Source organism: Camelus dromedarius, chromosome 6, assembly GCF_036321535.1.
Source record: "Camelus dromedarius isolate mCamDro1 chromosome 6, mCamDro1.pat, whole genome shotgun sequence".
Classification (NCBI taxonomy): Eukaryota; Metazoa; Chordata; class Mammalia; order Artiodactyla; family Camelidae; genus Camelus; species Camelus dromedarius.
The window spans coordinates 36,737,586-36,757,867 of record NC_087441.1 but is presented as its reverse complement, the minus strand read 5'-3'; the positions used below and the strand labels follow the sequence as shown (position 1 = coordinate 36,757,867).

General features: G+C 31.2%; 1 long non-coding RNA gene across 2 annotated transcripts in view; it reads left to right on the top strand.

Moving 5' to 3' along the window:
- Positions 1-20,282, top strand: part of LOC135321585 (uncharacterized) — a 291,860-nt gene that overhangs the window by 52,691 nt on the left and 218,887 nt on the right. The window contains exon 2 of one of the 2 annotated variants that reach the window (XR_010381450.1): positions 7,102-7,208. This is a non-coding gene — a long non-coding RNA (uncharacterized LOC135321585). Of the gene's footprint in view, positions 1-7,028; positions 7,209-20,282 lie in introns of those variants that run through there. The other variant, XR_010381449.1, reaches the window with a different exon arrangement.

Genomic DNA, 20,282 nt, shown 5'->3' with positions numbered 1-20,282 from the left:
TGTTTTTAGATATCTATTTTCATTCTTTATTAAATTATGCAAGTGCATTTTTCAAATAATAACACTTTTTCCTTATTTCTGTTTTTATGTGAATAATTTATAGCCAAATCAATGACATGTATTTCTAATGGCAATTTTAGGACTTGAATAATGAAGATCATTTGTTAGATTAAAGTGAATTCACTTCTGATTCCATTTATTTGCAGTGGTCAGTAAATCTTTCAATTTACCTTAAGGACTCAAGAAACTCATTCAAAGTTTGTCTTAAGGAAAATTATACCCCCTGTGGGAAACATTATTCTAGATGAGATCCTGCAGCAATCATGATGTGCTATAGATACAGAGATTGATTCTTCTGGAGAGAAATGATTCCTGAAGTATCTTTGGTGTATGTTTATGTCTCACATAACACAAATTTATTCATTCATGCATAGCTCTTTTTAAGTTGTAACAAATATGTAGTCATCCAAAATCCAAGATTAAATCTAAAAAAATTAAAAATAGAAAGTAACTGCCACTTTAAAATATCTTCCAAGTTTAAAGTGGTGGTAGAATAATGTCCAAACATCTGGACCCTTCTTGGTTCATTATCAGACTTAAAACTTTATAAAATATAAAAAGGCCTAAAGGTCCTATTAATTTCTTATTAATTTTGCCTCTCTGTAGGACAAACATTTTATTTCTTAGATATCTTCATATTTCTGTATTTCTCAAGCTGTATTTCTCAACAGTGATGTATGGATACCATGTTTAAAAGAAAACCTGATTGTGTATACCTGAGGTTATTAAAATTATTTTTATTATACTGCTTTCTGAATATGTACAAATATAAAAAAGTAAATTCTTAACAACCATAAGCTGCAAAACTAAAAGGAAATTAGTAAGTTAATACAAGGAAAACCAAAAAATCAATAGCATTCTAATCAAAAGAATTAATTTGTTGTATGACTTGACATTTTGTTGAAACTAAATTGTTCACAGTGTGACTTGTGTACTGTTGCTGTTGCACAGGTACTTGTGAGTTTGACATAACTATGCTGCTATGTAAAATCTGTTAAATGATTTAGTCCTCCATTTTCCTCTAGTTAAACTATTGGAGGACATTTATCCATACATAATGTTCATTTGGCTCTCACTTAATAGTGATGAACACTGTGTGTGTGTGTGTGTGTGTGTGTGTGTGTATGTTTATACATATATATATACACACACATTATTCTCTTTTGCTTTTATTAGCTTACCACAATTGAAGTGGTAAAGGCACCAAGACAAATATATACAAGAACATAGTAAGCATTGAAATTGCATAGCAAGTAATAGTTATTATCCAAAGCATTTCAAAAATAAATTAAGATTATAATAGTGTATTGTTATTATAATGAAAATCAAAAGTCACTGACCTATGTTAATGTGCACGGAGGGATAGAAATGGCATATTGATCACTTAAAACTCAAAGGGACTAGTGTAATACAAATGAAATTCAGAGACATCTTCCTCTTTAATCATCTTTGTGATATATCTCTAATCCTCAGTAATTAATTTTGTGAGTCTTTCTGGATTAATTGATATGCTAATTACAGAATGTTTCTATAATCTTAAAGCTGCAAACTTTTCAAGCATATCAATTGCATATATACTACACTTGAAATTTCTTTTCTTGTCCTAAAAGAAATCCCAGATGTCAGTACAATGGGGACATTTCATTATAGTTCTTAGGTTGTTGATTCTAATTTATATTAAATATACTTTTTTATCTTAACCTTTTATATATTGTAAATATTGCAAATATCTTCTCCCAGTTTATGTTTTATTTTTCAGTGTATTTTTAACAATCTTTTAAATTGAAGTATAGGTAATTTACAATGTAGTATTTCAGTTATACAGCAAAGTGATTCCTTTTCAGATTCTTTTCCATTATAGTTTATTAGAAAGATAAGGAATATAGTTCCTTATGCTACAGAGTATATCCTTGTTGTTTACCTATTTTATATATAGCAGTGTGTATCTGTTAATCTCAAACTCCTAATTTATCCCTCCTCCCGCCTCCCCACCTTGGTAATAATAAGCTTGTTTTCCATGTCTATGAGTCTATTTCTGTTTTGTATCATTTTTTAGATTCCACATAAGTGACATTATATGATATTTGTCTTTGTCTCACTTACTTCACTTAGTATGATAATCTCTAGATCCATCCATGTTGCTGCAAATGGCATTATTTCATTTTTGTGGCTGAGTAACATTACATTGTAAATATATACTAAATCTTTATTCATTCATCTGCTGATGGACATTTAGGTTGCTTCAATGTCTTGACTATTATAAATAGTGCTGCTATGAACATAAGTGAGTTTCTATACATAAACATGAAATATCTTTCCATTTAGTTCTTATTTGATTTTGTTCATCAGAATTTTGTAGTTTTTCTCATATAGGTCTTGTTTTATTAGATTTATGACTAAGTATTTCATTTTGTGGTGCTAATATAAATGATACTGTGTTTTCAGTTTTAAGTTTCATGTTTTCATTGCCTGTATATAGGAAAGCAATTGACTTTTGTACATTAGCCTTGTATCCTACAATCTTGCTATAATTGCTTTTTAGTTCCAAAAATTTTTTGTTTATTCTTTTGGATTTTCTACATAGAAAATTATGTTACCTGTGAACAAAGACAGTTTTGTTTCTTTTTTCTTAATCCGTATATCTTTTCCTTTCTTGTCTTGTCTTATTTCATTAGCTAGAAATTCCAGTATAATGTTGACAAGGAGTGGTGAGAAGGGACATCATTATCTTACTCCTGATCTTAGTGTGAAAGCTCCTAGTTTCTCATCATTAAGTACAGTGTTAGTTGTAGGCTTTTTTTGTGGATATTCTTTATCAAGTTGAGGAATTTGCCCTCTATTACTAGTTTATGGAAAATTTTTGTCATGTACAGCATTAAATTTTATTAAATGCTTTTTTTCTGAATCTACTGATATGATGATGTGATTTTTTAATTTGCCCTGTTGATGTGATGGATTACATCAATTGAATTTTGAATGTTGAACCAGCCTTCCATATCTTAGATAAATCCCACTTAATCATGGTATATAATTCTTTTTATACTTTTTTTTGGATTTGATTTGCTAACATTTTGTTGAATATTTCTTTATCTATTTATGAGTTATATTGGTCTGTAGTTTTCTTTCCTTGTAATATGTTTATCTGATTTTGGTGCTGGAATAATGCTAGACTCATAAATGAGTTAGGGAGCATTATCACTGCTTCTATCCTCTGAAAGAGATTATGGAATATTTTATAATTGTTGCCTTAAAAGTTTGGTAGAATTCACCAGTAAACCTATCTGGGCCTGGTGCTTTCTGTTTTGGAAGGTTGTTATTTATTACATAAATTTCTTTAATAGATACAGGCCTATTCAGATTATTTTTTCTTATATAAGTTTTAGTAGATGTTGTCTTTCAAGGAATTGGTCTATTTCATGCAAGTTATCAAATTTGTGGGCATTAAGTTATTCATAGTAGTCCTTTATTATACTTTTGATGTCCATGGAATCTGTAGTGTTCTCCCCTCTTTCATTTACGATATTAGCCATTTATGTCTTATTTTTCCTCAGTTATTCTGGCTATAGTCTTATTGATTTTATTGATATTTTTAAAGAACCAGCTTTTGGTTTTGTCGATTTTATCTACTATTGATTTTATGCTTTAAATTTCAGTGTTTTCTACTTTATTTATTTTATTATTACTTTTCCTCTGCCTACTTTATATTGATTTCCTAATGTGGACACTTTGATTATTAATTTTAGAATTTTAGTCTTTTCTAATATATTTATTCAATGCTATAAATTTTCCTTTAAATACTGCTTTCACTAATCCCATGACTTTACTTTTGAAGAACTATTCTCAGGAAATAATACCTTGACTCTGGAAAGTTCATTTGCAAACTTAGCCCAAACCTATATTTCAGCAATTGTGAACTTGTATGTCTATATAGTCATAATAATTACTGCTAGAAGCACCAATCATACTGCATTACGAATAGAGAAAATGTTTTAAAATGTGTTTCACTGTGATCATACTGGCTTAAACTAAGACTTACAAATTTAAACAAAATCATATACTGGATGCCACTTGTCAGAACCAACTCATTTCTTATTTTCTACAGGAGTTAGTCTTTCAGTGGTGACTGTAGAACCAGATCAGGATTGAATTTTACTACCCTTAGAATCATTCAATCAAGGTATACAAGGTTGAGTGTGTTTAATGTGTCAATGGGCTTCTCTAAACTTTATGAAGATTCCAAGTATCTTCTTTAGAACATGCTGGTTTCAACTATTGAAATGACACTACCCTTTTATAGAGTGGCATGTCTATATCAAATTACATAAAACATATTTTTAAACTTCTTAAAAACATGAGGAAGAGGAAGTGGGCATAACCAGGTGGGGAACAGAAGCAGTTGCTGCTTTCCTCCTTGGGCACATACGCTAGATGTATGATCTGGTCAATGTATTGTTTAAAGGCCAATAGTTGGCATAATGGGTTTTAGAATCACCTGGAGAACTTGTAAAAATATTGTTTCTTGGGCCTAACTCCAGGTCAATTAAATGAAAATCTCTGTGAGTGAGGACTTAGGAGTCAGTATTATATTTTAACTTTCTAGCAATTCTGAAATGCAGTCAGTTGAAGAGCACTGCATTATAGGAAACAGTATAAAATCAGCAGTCTGTTTAAAACTCACATGAAATACTTGGGCAGTTTTTGAGATACTTATTAAGGTTGTTAAAGATTTGCATATGTTTATGTGCTATTCTACCCACCAACCAATGGCATAGATCTTCCTCCCTGGCCCCTGTACTGCCCCCAAACTTATTTCATTTGATGTGAGAATTTGACTCTACTTATTCAAAGACATAGTATATGATCTGAAGCACACTTTGGTTCACACGGTGTTATAGATCTTTTGAGTTCCCGTGGCTTGTAACTTTAGGTGATTTAATGTGGAGTTAACTCATTAGTTTGTCCAGAGTTAATGGAAGTGAGATGGAAGTTCTAGCTCTGCTCATTTGTTGCAAGTGTTATTGCTAATGAGTACAGATAAATCTGGCAGAAGTAGACAAATGAATATTTATTTTCTAAATTATTAAATTACCCTAAGTTAATGTAGGATCTTTTTTGAAGAAGTATTTCCTGCCTCTAGTGCTATAAATGATATGTATGTCTTAAATTATTTCCTATCACAGCAAGTGATGTGCAATGTCTATTTAAGATAATATAAAAATAAAAGGAAAGTGTCTCACAAGTATAACAGACATTTCGTGATATGCATATGATAACTTACCTTCATTGACAAAATGTGTGGCTGACTAAATGATCAAAAGGGTGTCAGTTTTAATATTTTACTCCCAAAGCCAAAGTCTGAAAAAAGTAAGAAAGGATATGATACAGAGATGAGAGTTTTATCTCATTAAGAAATGAGAAATGTCTTTTTTGTAGTGAAAGAAATGTCATTCTAAGTGAAGTAAGCCAGAAAGAGAAAGAAAAATACCATATGAGATCGCTCATATGTGGAATCTAAAAAACAAAAACAAAAACAAAAACAAACAAACAAAAACAAAGCGTAAATAAAGGACAGAAATAGACTCACAGACAGAGAATACAGACTTGTGGTTACCAGGGGGGTGGAGGGTGGGAAAAAAAAAAAAAAAAGAAATGGTTCTCCTAAGGGTCTATTTGAATTATTAATTTTTTTTATTACTGCTTTTCTTTTGTTTATCTTTCACCTTCAGTTAAGGTTTTAAGCCTCTGGAAACTCTTTAGAGCTTGTTTCTGTTGTTTGAGAACATTTTTTTTCCAGATATGTTTTCTCTACTTTGAAAAATTTCTTTCTTCCATTTTCTCTGAGTTAAAACAAAAGTAAATGGGCACACAAGAGAAAATAGGAATACTGGGCTAATTATGTACCTGTGTGTTCTGTGAAGCTGACACTATTCAATCACCTAAAACCTAATGAACTTCTCTCCTGATAAACTTTCAATTACTCACTCACTGTTACATTAGTACTTAAACATTTCAGTTATTGCCATCACACATTAGAACGTAAATGAAGATCAGGGATTGAACGAGCACATTCAGGGCCTGATTAAGTCAGTATGCATTTAAACAGATCTTCTTGCAGATGTCAGTTTCTCTTCTGACACACAAACAATATACATCAGATCAAAGCAATTCTATTACTTGCAAAATCTTCATGTGAGTTTTTTGCAGTATTAGATGTGCAGATATGTGGATTCATAACAGGACGGTCTACCTGTTTCTCCTACTCACAGGAGATCAAAAATGAGCATGAATAATGCTCTAGCAAAAAAGGCTTGTCAATGTTTGATTGCAGTTATATTGTTTCCAACACTTCTCATTAGCACTGTCACATTTGCTTCTCAAAACATTGCAGTACACCAAAGAGGGATTACATAACATTGGAGTAAACTTAATGGAATGGTCAAATTCTTTCAGAAGACTAACCTAGAGATAATTAACTTTCCCAAATAAAACAAACATTTAAAACTAAAAATAGTATTGTTATTTACTGCCTTTCCTTTTTAACCAAGAGGCCCAAAGCCTTTAATATATTTTATCATTATGAATATACAACTGATTACAATGTGATTATACATACTTAGCTTTCATGTATAAATTATGTAAAAACCTTAAAAATTATTAACCTTTCTTCAAATTAGTATAGTTGCATTAAAACCACATGGCTCTTTGCCCTGATTCCTTTAATGTCACCTTTGCTACTTCCTTTAATTGAGGCTGTAAGAGCAACTGTTTCTGTCTACATAAAATGCATCCAGAGGTCATTTTCCTATTCCAAGAGACAACTGATGGCAAAAATTTTTATAAGGGCAGGAATATATATTTTAATTACCCACATTATTGGGAAAGAAGAATTACATAGGCCCCAAAATTATCAATAATTCTAAACATGTTTTTATAAGTTGTATCAACCTATTTCATGGGTATATTTTTATTTTAAAGATGTGAAGAGGAATGGTTGCAGGTATTATCCATTTTCTATTTTCCTTTCCTTATTTTTTCCTTAAGGAGAAATGAAATGCCGCCAAATTAGGTAAATGTTGAAATGTCCCAAAACAAGCAGCTAAAGCAGAAGAAGTGAAAGGAAAGAAGAAACTTCCATCGTCTACTCTCTCGTAAGTACTTCTTCAATAAGAAGTTGACACTTCAGTAAATTGCTAGTCAGGCCCACTGCTACTGCTATTTCTCAAAGTTAGGGCAGGTTAGCTAGCTCTTTTCAGGACTATCTGAAGGATGCAACCCCACTGCAGGTACAGTAGCTAGCCAGTCTCAGCTAGGAGCAAGTGACGATCTTCTCCAGTCATTAGTTACGTATTTGGCAAACCACACATACAGTATGTCACAAAAGAGGTAGAGGTGGGATGTGCCATTTATTGTCCCTGGCTTAATTCTACTGAAAATTAAGGTGGTTCTGATTGAATGGAGAAGTCTGGTGGCAGGGTTCCTAGCCTTCTGGCCCCATTTTATATCACCCTGCCTGACAGGGCTCTCTTGATCTCTTCTTCATAGGATTGTATGAAAATTTTTATGGTATATAGTTTTCCCTGCTTCAGTCTCTCCATGTAAGTATTTCCTTTAGATGACTTTCATTAGTTGTAATGGTAAATTAATTTGAGAAGGACCCAGTTAAATATTGGTTTTTAATGATTTTGTGACTCATAAAGAACAGGAACATGGACAATATTTTTCCAGTTCTTGTTTTAATGAATCAGCTAAACTGTTGTCAATGGCCTTCAGGGCCTTGGGTGAGAATTCAGGCTTCTTTAGTCTATATTGGGCCTCTGGAGAGAATTTTCTTCTGGGCGTGAAGAAAGAGAGATGATTTGGTATGGGCTATTTCCAGTCTCTTTTGAGCAGAAAAAGATGCATTTCTTGGAAAACTAGAGCTTCTGATTTGAAACTTGAGCTTTATAAATTGGGGTAGGTCTGAGAAAAATAACTTGGTTTACAGATTATATTATCCAAAATATATTTTTCCTTTTTGTCCCAATTGGAGAGCTCATTTTTTTTAAAGTGGGTTGAAGATTATTAGCTTGTAAAGTTACCTGATGTTCAAAATTTTAGGCCCTAGGCATGAAAGACCATGAAAAGTGAAGAATCAAAGTGATAAAGCTAAAATCTAAGCTTAGATGATAAAATGTGAGAGCTTTTGTCACACTATACCATCATAAACTGCTTCAGTATTTACATTTTTTCAAAAAGAGTGTTATCCATGTTTTTTGATAAATTCCTTAGTATGGCATTTCTTGGTGAAATACCAAAAATTAAAGGAGAAAAAAGTGAAGTGTCTATAATTTTAAAAAACCCAGAATGAACATTAACATTTTCTTTTTCCTTTAGTCTGTTTCTACATTTTATATGCAGTTAAATGCATATAATGAATACTTTTCTAAACGTACATTTTCACTAAACATGTAAGAAACACTTTCATGTCCATGAAAACCTAAACAAAATAAGTTTTACTGTAATATGGTATTCTGTTTTCCTAAAACAGTGCCAATGTGTTATAAAAAAGTCTAAAACACTTATAATAGCAATACTAACATTACGCTTACTTTGTGCCAAATATAATAAAAGATTCCTCTGCATTATATAACTGTAAAAAAAATTCTAAGCTTTTAAATACTGTACTGTAGTGCTTCTAGATAGTGTAAGTAAGTGAATATTTAAAAGTTAAAAGCACTCACTTCCTGGAAATAAATTCTCATATATCATTCACTAGAGTGTATATATTTCAATGAATGGATTTAATTAACTCCATTTGTATGGTTGTTTCTATTTTATAATGAATGTTTAATGATAAGCAAACTTGTGGCATAAACTTTTAACATGTTCTGAATTATGTCTTCAAGTCTGGGCCTCTCAATTTGGGATAAGTATTTGAGAAAACACAGTGATGTGCGAAGATGATCTCAAAGACACAGGATGCATACATTGAGCTTTTGTGAAGTTTAATTTCTATCAGTGATTTAGAAATTTTTTTAATTAAAAAAATATTTTCATTCAAATCAAAAGGTATTTATTGAGTCCCCATTTTTCCCAAGAATTGTTCTAGAAGTCCCGTGTATCAGCACACTGTGTGCATCCCTCATCCTCTCTAGGCTTCATGTGACTCCTCAGTTTCCCTCTTACATTTATTTCCGTGAAATGTCATTTGCTCTATGTAATTGTAGTCTTTGAAATGTTCTAACTCTCTTTTCAAATGCATACAAAGCAAGTAAATTCCATATCTTCATATCATCATGTGCAATTTTGTATTGTTTGGTAAAAGTCTAGTGAGGAGGGCACAAAGTACTGTAAAGAAATAGGGACTTTGTCTAGCAGGAAGTATAACTTTGTTAAAGAGAGAGCACAATCAGAGAGAAGAAGGCAGATTTTTCTTTGCGTAATGTCACATGCTTCGTGGGAGGTGCTGGTTTTCTGGGCTCAACAGGTTAGAATGTTAGTTAGGCCCTTAGTAAATCTGAAAAGGTCCAAGCAGCTAGCTTTATAATTGTTGAATTTGTCCCTATGCAAACAGTATTAAAATTTTTTTGATTACAGTAAATTAAACAGTGACACTCATGAATGCATTCAAATCATGTCACAATTATACTCAATCAAATGTTATTTACAAACACCATTAAATTACGCTTCGTTCCCTTTCTCAACTCAGCGAGTTCCCAGATATAAAATTACTTAATTTTCTAGTTTGTGTATTTGGATGCCATTCTTCATTTACTTTTCAAATTCTTTAATTGAAGTATAAAATGCACACAAAAATGCAAATGCATAGTGTAGGGCTTAATGAATTCTCAGAACTGAAGGCAAGCATGTAGGCATCTAGATAAGAGTCAGAACCCTGCCAACTGAACTAAAGCAAAGTGCCCCCTTGCCTGCAAAATTCCTTCCTGTCATGAACCCAATAAAATAAACCACTTTCTTGGCCCAAAGTGGGGAGATAACTGTCCCTGCTCCAAATCCTTGTCCCCATTCTGGTCTTTTAGTCTGTCTAGTCCTAGTCATTTTTCACATTCTGATGCTTATAAAAATATATCTACCCTAGTTTTTCTAGTTGTTGGCATTGGAATTCTTGGCCTGCTATAAACTATGATATTTACCTGATAAATCCTCATTTTTTACTTTCTTAAAAACAACATTTCAATTACACCTCAGTATTTTGTAATACAAAGTAAGTGAAATCAATCTAAAATTTGTCATGTAGTCAAGTACGTGTTTTATTACTGAGTAATTGGAGAAGAGACTAAACATGTATACCTTTAGAAAGAAAACTGTAAGTATAGCATGAGGCTATAAATATAATGTAGATCTTTAAAATCAAGTTATGAGTATTTTGAAGAAAAATAATTTTAATTGATAAATATGACTCGAGCATAAGTGTAACAATAATAGTAAAACAGGGAAGAAAAACATGCCAGATGCCTGAATCTTTTATTCTAAAATTACTATGGATTAGAGGCTTCCCTGGTAGATAAACATATTAGGGAATCTACATAGTAGTTTTGTCCTAAACTACTTTGAATCAGAAAGTGAAAGTTAAGCTGAACATGAAATATATGCTCTTAAAAACACATTTTAATGGCCCCCAAATTTATAATTGACCACTTGGTCGAAAGAATGATAGTAACCTCATATTTAACCATGTAGCAGGACCAAGGAGATGTTAAAATTTTTGCAGATTAATTGATTTTGTTTCCTAAATTTATACTCATTAGATGCTTGTAAACATTTGATGATAAAGTAGTTATCTAAGAATTTTATTAGCAAATATCTTTTTAACCATGATATTGATTTAAAAAAACGTAAGAAATACAAAAGTCCACACAAACATTTTACAGGCAGGATTTTAGTGGTTAACTTGGAATGGATGCTTTTTCTACAACATATAAGAATAAATTAAAGAAAGAATGCTTTGATCAGAGTTTAAAACTCAGGATGTTTGTGGTATGTGTATGAAACTAAAGGTTATTTAGTGATTATATAAAGCCTTTTCTACTTTCCAACAAACTAAAGCAACATTTTTTTTTTTTGGTAGATATATCTCTTGTTTTTTTCTTAAGTAGATCACAATAATGGGTAAAACTAAGAAATTGAGGCCAGACGTGCTAGATTGATTTACACTGGAAACCTACAAAGGAACACTCTCTAAAGAGAATAAAATATATCCAGAAGAAAAGGTGGAGTGGGGGTCATTTAGATGTGAAGTAGTTTTGGAATTTGCAAAAAATGAGGTGTTTGGGGAAGAGATGCCCTATACATAAAAGGAATAATAAAAGTATAATTGTAGCGAATTTTCCTGAGAATAGTCATAAAAATTCTGGTTCTTTGCAGAAGTGAATCTTTTTAAAATACCTTTTTATTTACATATTTTTTACACCAGAGTACTCAGAAAGTACAGTGACACCTACTATTAAAATTCTTATCGTAAAACAGCAAATATCACATTTTTTCCTTAACAGCCAGACTTTACACAAAAGAAAACAACTCGACCAATGAAACTATGATGGGCTTTGGTACACACTTGCAAAGTCAGAGGCATCCAGTAGAGACTGCTTTGTGACCAGAATTACGACTTTTGAAAGAAGAAATTATTAGGAACTTGTTAGAAAAATAGAGGTAGGCGAGACTATGTGCTTTTTCTAAAATGAGAGAAATCAATTTTCAAAAACTATTTTTTCATAAAATTATAAACCAGAGATCAATTTCATTGAACATTTACAAACATTTCAATTATTAAAAAATTAGAGAACTTTCTGAATAGAGATATTAAGCTATTGTTAAACACACTTTTATAAATTAAAGTCATTTTTCTGCTTCCTTGGCTGAAGATTTGGCTGGCAGAGACAAAAAATTATTTTAAAAAGTTTTGGAATTACTGATATATTTTCTTTTTGCCACTGAAACTACTGATATAGTTCCTCTGCCACTGGAAACTGGAGAAGACAAACTGGAATGTGTACCTGTTCCAGAAAAAAAGTAGGTTTAGGTTCTGGTTCTAGAAGATAATAAGTCATTACAGTGATAAATTTGAACAACCACATGTGGGGCTGAGGACCTGGTATTTGGTGTTATTTCTGGAATCAACAAAATTCAGACTTTTGTTGTTGTTGTTGTTGTTGTGGTTTGTATCACTGCTCTAGAAAGTATGTAAAGTTGATTGGAGTATGTCTCAGAAAATTATATTCAGTTAGTAAACTTATTCTGAAAGAAAAAACTATGATACATATTCAGGATGACATGCAATTCAGATTAAAAGGACTTCTTGAAGAGCCTATCAGTAAGAACAATATAATGAAACTTGGCAAAACAAAAGCACTTAAAAGCAAGTAAGCCTGGGCATGCCAATGACGACATTGATGGTCTTTGGTAACCTAGATGCTGGAATGTGAGGTTAACACAGGGGTCTAGACATGAGGCATTAGGTCCATGTAAAGCAGGTTATTAATAACTTAGAACCTCATATGAAGCCAGAATGGGAGAGCTGTTGCTTTAGTGAAATTAAAGACTTAAAAAAAAAATCAAAGGAAAAGAAGAGTGGCTCTTTGTGAATTTGGATTTCAAATTTACCCCATCTGCTTGTTGCGGGCAATTCCAATGTGAGAAAGTGACTGAAAATTGTGTTATTGCACATGACAGACTCTAACATAAATCCTTTCAAAAATAATTCATTTTCAATTTTTCTCAAAAAAATTTCATATTACAACAACCATCTTTAAAAAAGCTATTTTTTGTCTGTCAAGGACCAGCTTTTATGAGACTAAAACCCCAGTTATCAGAATGTACCAGAGAACATCCAGGATAGCCAAGATTTGAGTATAAAAGATGCACAATAAAGGAAAATGCATTGTGGAGAAAATAACATTCTCTGCCACTTTTCCACTTTGATGTACTCACTCACTATGATGTGATGCTGGGCCAAGTGACTTAACCAAAATAATTATCTCCAAGCTTCCAACAGTCTTGCTATCCTAGACAGACACACATTGGAAGGCAGTACAACCCAAGCAAGTAGGAATTGAGACGATAGCCCTTGGTAAAAAGAAACTAAAGAGAACTGAGCTGACTTTATGTGGTGCTCCCCAACCCTCAGGGCATTAGCTGATATTTAAGCTGAAGAAAATGAAAATCAAAAAACCCAAGCAGAAAGTTATGACAAGAAGATAAAACGCTATGCAGAGCTTTCACTAGTTTTACTGAGCTGGAGACACAAAAGTTAGTGTTCAGGGGCCACTGAGGGAGAGACCTAGTATTTATACTTGGCTTGCAGTTGAAACACCTGAAAGGCTTTTAGTTGAAACGTCCAGTTAGTATAGTTTACTAGAAATAGATTAGTCCTCACAAAGATGGAAACATGGCCTAAAAGCCTCAATCTTTGATTGGAACAAGAAGAACTGCTCCTATTTTAACTGTTTGGCAAAAACAATTTAATAATCACTGACATATTGCATTATGTCAAACATCTATTTTACTTTATGTATAATAGCTAGCATTAAATTGCATTACATCATGTAGAACATTCACCTTACTTTATATATAATAGCTAGCATTACACATTAATGAAGGCATTAATAAATGCCTAAAAATTAAGAAAAAATAAACAAGAGACATAGACCAACATGTGATTTAGTTCCTGAAGCAATTAAGCATAGAATTAGTAATACTTTTGTTGAGTATGTTCAAGAAAATAGATGATTGATGGAGAATTTCACCAGAAACAAATCTATTATTTCTATAAAAAGAGAATCAAATAGGAATTTCAAAGCTGAAATATATAATATTTAGTATTAATAATTCAAAAGATAAGATTACTATTATCATTTTAGATGAAGTTAAGAACTGGAAAAAAAATAATTAGAAAATTACAGGCCAAAGCAAAGAGAAAGAGTAAAGGTATATGGATTATGAGGGACATGGTGAAAATATCCAAAATATGTAAAAATGGAGCCACAGAAGAGGAGAAGGTTATAAGGCAGAAGCTGTATTTGAAGAGTAAATAACCAACAACTTTCCAAGAGTTGAAATAAATAAAGCCACAAATTTAGGAAGCTTTGGAAACTTCAAACAGAATAAATACAAATATGCCCACACCTAGACAAATAATGTTAAGATTCTATAAACCACATATAAAAGGAAAGTCTTATAAACAGCAAAGAAAAAAGTAATATTAATTATAAAGCAACCACAATAATTTGATAGCTACTGTTTTAACAAAAAATAATAGAAGAAAATGCCATCTTTTATTTGGCATTAAAAATATAAATAACGCAAAATCCATCATTTTAACTATCTTAAATTTTAAAATTCAGTGGCATTTAGTATATTCATAACTTTGTGCAATCATTATTATTATCTGACTTTAGAACATTTTATCACCCTATAAGGAAAGCCTGTACTCATTAAAAAGTCACGTCCCATTTCCCTCTCTCCCCCAACTCCAGGAAACCGCTACTCTGCTTTCTGCTTCCATCAATTTACCTATTAGGAATATTTCATATAATGGAATCATACAATATGTGGCCTTCTGTGTCTCACTGACAAAATTGGCCTATGCTGTAGACTGTATCAGTAATTCCTTCCTTTTTGTGGCTGAGTAGTATTCAGATGGCATTGAAAGTGCTGGCAGAAGGTAACTGAAAATGTGTAATTCTACCTGCAATGGAATTACTCTTTGACTGTGAAGTTAAAGTAAAATTTTTTAAATAAGTGGTAACAAAGACAGTTTGTCTCAAGCTGACTCCTATTAGTTGAGATTCAGGAAGAAATGTGTTATATATTATCTGTGAAAATGCAGAAAAAATTAAGAAAAACAAAATATTAAAACATAGATAAGTTACTATTGATTTAACCTAGTTAATAATAATCATAATTACTGATATCTTTTAGAATTTATAAATGTAAATTAAAATAAATGATCAAGGAATCAAAACATCATAAGAGTAGTAAATAAAGTTACAATGATTTAAGATATGGTATTTACTGAAAAATGATTAAAATGATAATTTGTATTAAACTGTAACAAACTAAGGATTCATAGTATGCATTCTTTGGTAACTCTTAAAAAAGCATCTATATATAGCAATTTAACAGAGAGAAAAAAAGAGAATAAGAAAAGATACTTCTTAAAATCCAAAACCAATCAAGATAGAGAACAAATAAAGAAAAAGTAAAAGAAAGGGAAAAGAAAAACAAGGGGCATATATATGTAGAAGATGAAAAAGTTGAAATAAATGAGACAGCACTATTTGATGGGTACATCCAAATATGCTTAGAGTAAAACTTACAGCCTTAAATATTAGAAGGGTGGCTGGAAAAATTAGCTGTGTGCATATTCATCTGTAAGAAGTTAGAAATGATATCTATCTTACAAAGTATGACATAACAGAAAAAAAAGAGAGCAAGCCCAGTATTAGAGTATGAAATTATGCCCACATTTTTGCAATAGTGAAAGAAGCAGCAAGTAAAAATAAATTCAAAACAAAACAAAAAATGAAACCCAGAAATATTATAGAAGAGCTTAAAAAATGAAATTAACAAATTTGACCAAATAAATGTATATAGATTCCTGCAAGAGTGAGAGTATGCACATTATGACACCTCATGTTATAAAGGAAGCCTCAATTATAAAGGAAGTTTCAAAGTGCTGAAATCATTAAGAGTCTGCTATCTTTCTGGAGAGGAAATAAGTTAGAAATTAATAAACAGAAGAAAACTAGGAAATCTTCAACTACTTGAAAATTAAGCAGTTACAATTCTAAACAATACATGGTTCAAAGAAAAGTAACAATGGAAATTAGAAAACATTACTAACTCTAGGATAAGGAAAATATATCAAAACTTGTAAGATTTTGCTAAAATAGTTTTACTTAGCCCTAAATTCCTGTATTAACATATAAGAAGAGCTGAAAGTTAAAGTTTTCATCTTAAGATGATGGAAAAAAATCAAACCTGAAGAAAGTGCATGGAAGTGAATATTAAAGCTAAAAACAAAGATCAGTGAAATAGGAAACAGATGGACAATATAGAAAACATCAAAGCCAAAATTTAATTTCTTTAAAAGTTTAACAAAGTCAATAAATCAATAAAGAAAAAGAAGGAAAATACAAATTACTGGTATCAGGAATGAAAATGTAGTATCAGTATAGATTTTACAGAGATTTGAAAAATAATAGAAGGGTATTATAAATACCTTAAGCAAAAAATTTAATAATTCAGATTAAATGGACTATTTTTAAAAAAACATAATTTATGGAAATTTATACCCAAAAAAAGACAATTTATATCAGTCCATTAGCAATTAAATCAATTAATTTGTGATTAAAACCCTTGCCCTCAGTGATAACTTTGGATCAAGAATATTAAAAATTTTCTCTCAGAAGAATATCAAACTGGAGTGTGTAACACCTACTCAATATCAAGACAATGCCATTATTATCATAATATATTTAGCTACACACCATTTCATTTTCTATTTTTCTACATATATAAACTAAATTAATCCTTGCCAAATATTCAAATACTGTATGCAGACTAAATAGCATATTTAAAGTAACACAGCTGACAGTTGTAGAGATAAGATTTAAATCTATACTGTTTCTATGGTTTGGCTGCTTTTAGATTCCACATATAAGTGATATCATGTAGTATTTGGCTTTCTTTGTCTGACTTATTTCACTTGGTATAGTGCCCTCAAGTTACATGTATGTTGTTGCAAGTGGCAGAATTTCCTTCTTTCTCATGGCTAATTAGTATTCCATTGCATACTTATACTAAGTCTTGTTTATCTATTCATCCATGATGGACACTTAGGCCATTTCCATATCTTGATTATTGTAAATAATGCTGCAGTGAACATGAAGTCGCAAATATCTGTTTGATATTCTTTCTTTATTTCTTATGGATATATACCCAGAAGTGGGACTGACGGATCACATTGTAGCTATATTTTTAAGTTTTTGAGGAAATCTACACTGTTTTCCATAGTGACTGAACCAATATACATTCCTACCAGTGCACAAGGTGTTACTTTTCTCCACATCCTCTCAAACAATTATTATCACTTTTCTTCTTGATAATAGCCATTCTAAAAGGTGTGAGTTGATATCTCATTATGGTTGTGATTTGCATTTCCCCAATGATTAATAATGTTGAGCATCTTTTGATACTGAGCATCTTTTCACGTGCTTGTCGGCCATTTGGATATCTTCTCTGGAAAAATGTCTGTTCAATTCCTTTGCCAATTTTAATCTGATTTTTTTGTGTTATTGAATTGTATTATTTAAAAAAATATATATTTTGGATATTAACCCATTATCTGATGTATCATTTTCAACTATTTTCTCCCACCCCATGGATTCCCTTTTCATTCTGTTGATTGTTTCTTTTGCTGAGCAGAAATTTTTAGTTTGATGTTGCCCCACTTTTTTGATGTTTGCTGTTGTTGCTTGGGTTTTGATGTCATATCCAAAAAATAATTGCCAAGACTAATGGCAAGGAGCTTCTTTCCTGTTTTCTTCTAAGAGTTTTACCATATCAGGTCTTAGGTAAATGTCATAGGATAGGAATCCAGTTTCACTACTCTGCACATGGTAATCCAGTTTTCTCAATACCATTTGTTGAAGAGGCTATCCTGTCCTCATTGTGTTTTGGCTCCCTTGTCAAATATTAGTTGACAGCATATACAGGGTTAGAAACAGACAGTAGACTTCTGCTTACTTGGGGCTGAGGGTGGGGAAATTTGGGGGATATTGTTAAAGCGTACTAACTTGCAACTAGAAGATGAATAAATTCTGGAGATCTAATGCACAGCATAGTGATTATAGTCAACGTTACTGGATTACATGTTTCAAAATTGGTAAGAGTGCAGATTTTAAATGTTCTCACCATAAAAAAGAAATAATTATGTGAAATGGTAGAGATGTTAGCCACAGCTACACTGGTAATCATATCATAATGTATAAATATATCAAAATAACATGTTGTGCCTTAAACTTACACTATGTTATATGTCAATTATTTCTTAATTTCAAAAAAGATATACATTGTTTGATAATTGTATACTATTATCTATATTGAAGAACTGTTGTGCTTAAGACAGGGCCAAGGATAGGTAAATATAACAATGGAACAAAATACCACAAAACACATACATCAGAATTGAATTGCAGATCAATTGTGAAAAAAATGAATTATATGACAAGTTGTTCTAGAGCCTAATTGTTCTAGAAAATATGAAAGGACATTTTCTCCTTTCTTGAGACCATACGTAACCTATTCTTGATAGAAAAAAATTAAATTTGAAAGATAAGCCTACAAATATTTAGAAAATAATATGACAAAATCTCTTCATGACTTGAGAGGAAAGAAGAAATTCTTAAATAACCCTCAAATATGGCAAATCACAAAGCAAATAAATCCAACTACATTAAAATTAAGAACTGTGTATTTAATGTTACCATGAAGAAAGTAGCAAAATGAGTCAAGAACTGGAATACAAGACTTGAAAACATAATCAAAACATAATCTCTATAAACTTTGAAAACCTTATAGATACTTTCTATGTCAACAGTAAAAAATTCAATGAAAAATAAGCAAAATATATGAGCAGGAATTACCCTGAAGAACAAATGTGAGTGACAAGAATATGTAATGATGTTCAATCTCCTTAACAATCAGAAAAATGCATATTAAAACCACAGTGTGATACATTGTGCCCATTGAATTGACAAACATTTAAAGTCTTATTGTACAAGTGTTTAGAAGGATGCATTGTCAGGTATTTGGATCAGTGGCAACTATCATGCTGCAAACAGGAGGGAAAATTGGTACAAACTGCTTTGAAAACCTCATTTGATATTATCTTTTAAAACAATATGTGTACACCCTATAAGGTTTGAATTCAAAGGTGTGTACCTTAATGTCTTGCTCATGTATGTAATACAGTATGTACACTAATCACAATAATATTATTTATAATAATATAAAAGTAAAATAATCTAAATTTAAAAGAAAAATGAAATTCAATGTGATATAATCCTAAAACATAACTATAAAAATGTGAAAGAGAATGAACTAATATATTATTGATGAGAAAATAGGAAATTTCAAAAGGGTACATGCAGGATATTACAAATCATGTATAAGGTAGAAACATGGAAAATTACAGTACATATTTTTAGAAATGCATGAGAATATAATAAATGTATAAAGGAGTTAATGCAGTTGGGTCAGCTGCCACCAGAGTATTCAACAATGGGGGGTAATATTGATTTCTTGAGCTTTGTGGTAGGTAAGTGAGTATTATATTGTTCTGCATACCTTTTTGTATCTCTGAAATACTTTATAGTATATTCTAAAATAAGTTTAAAAGAAGATTGTGTAAGTAACTCTCCTAAGGTTATAGGGCTAGTAAGTGGTTGTGCCAGAATTTAAGCATAGGCAGCCCTACTTCTGATGCTAAATTTTTAACAACTATAACGCTGTTTTTCTTAGACTCTTAGATTGCAGCTGAACACTTGATATTTATGAATCTAATCACAACAGTGTGAAAAAATAAAAAGGTCACCACAGCACTGTTTCATGAGCAACATAAAATAATCATTTGGATAAAAACCCAATAGACCTGATAACTAAAAAAAATTATTAATCCTTTGGAGAGAACCCTAAGGAAGACAGAAGAAAGAGAAGGAACTAGGGTAAGAAGGAAGAGAAAAATCTTTGAAAGGCTGATTAAAAAAAAAATAGCCAAAAAGCATTAGGAGTAAAAATGTTGATACAAGACAGAAATTAAAATAATTAAAAAAAGAATATTATACTATATGCAATTAACTTCAAAAATCTATTTGATTAAGGTTAAGTTTTAATAAATTATGTTAATCAAAGTGATTCTAGAGATTAGAAATATGAACAAAAGATGATAAAATAATTAAAACAGAAAAGTTATCTATTTTTTCATCTTCTCCCTCTATTTTCACATAGAAAAATAATACCTAGATTGTTTTAAAACAGTTTCCACAAACCTTCTAGGTACATACACTTTCTCTGACAATTAACCCATCCCATGCATAGAGAAGGACAATGCCTTCTGAATGTATTCTATAGGTTTAATATATCCGTTTATACAAAATTAGACTAGGCTGGCACATATTGCTTATTTATATATATATATATATATATATATATATATATATATA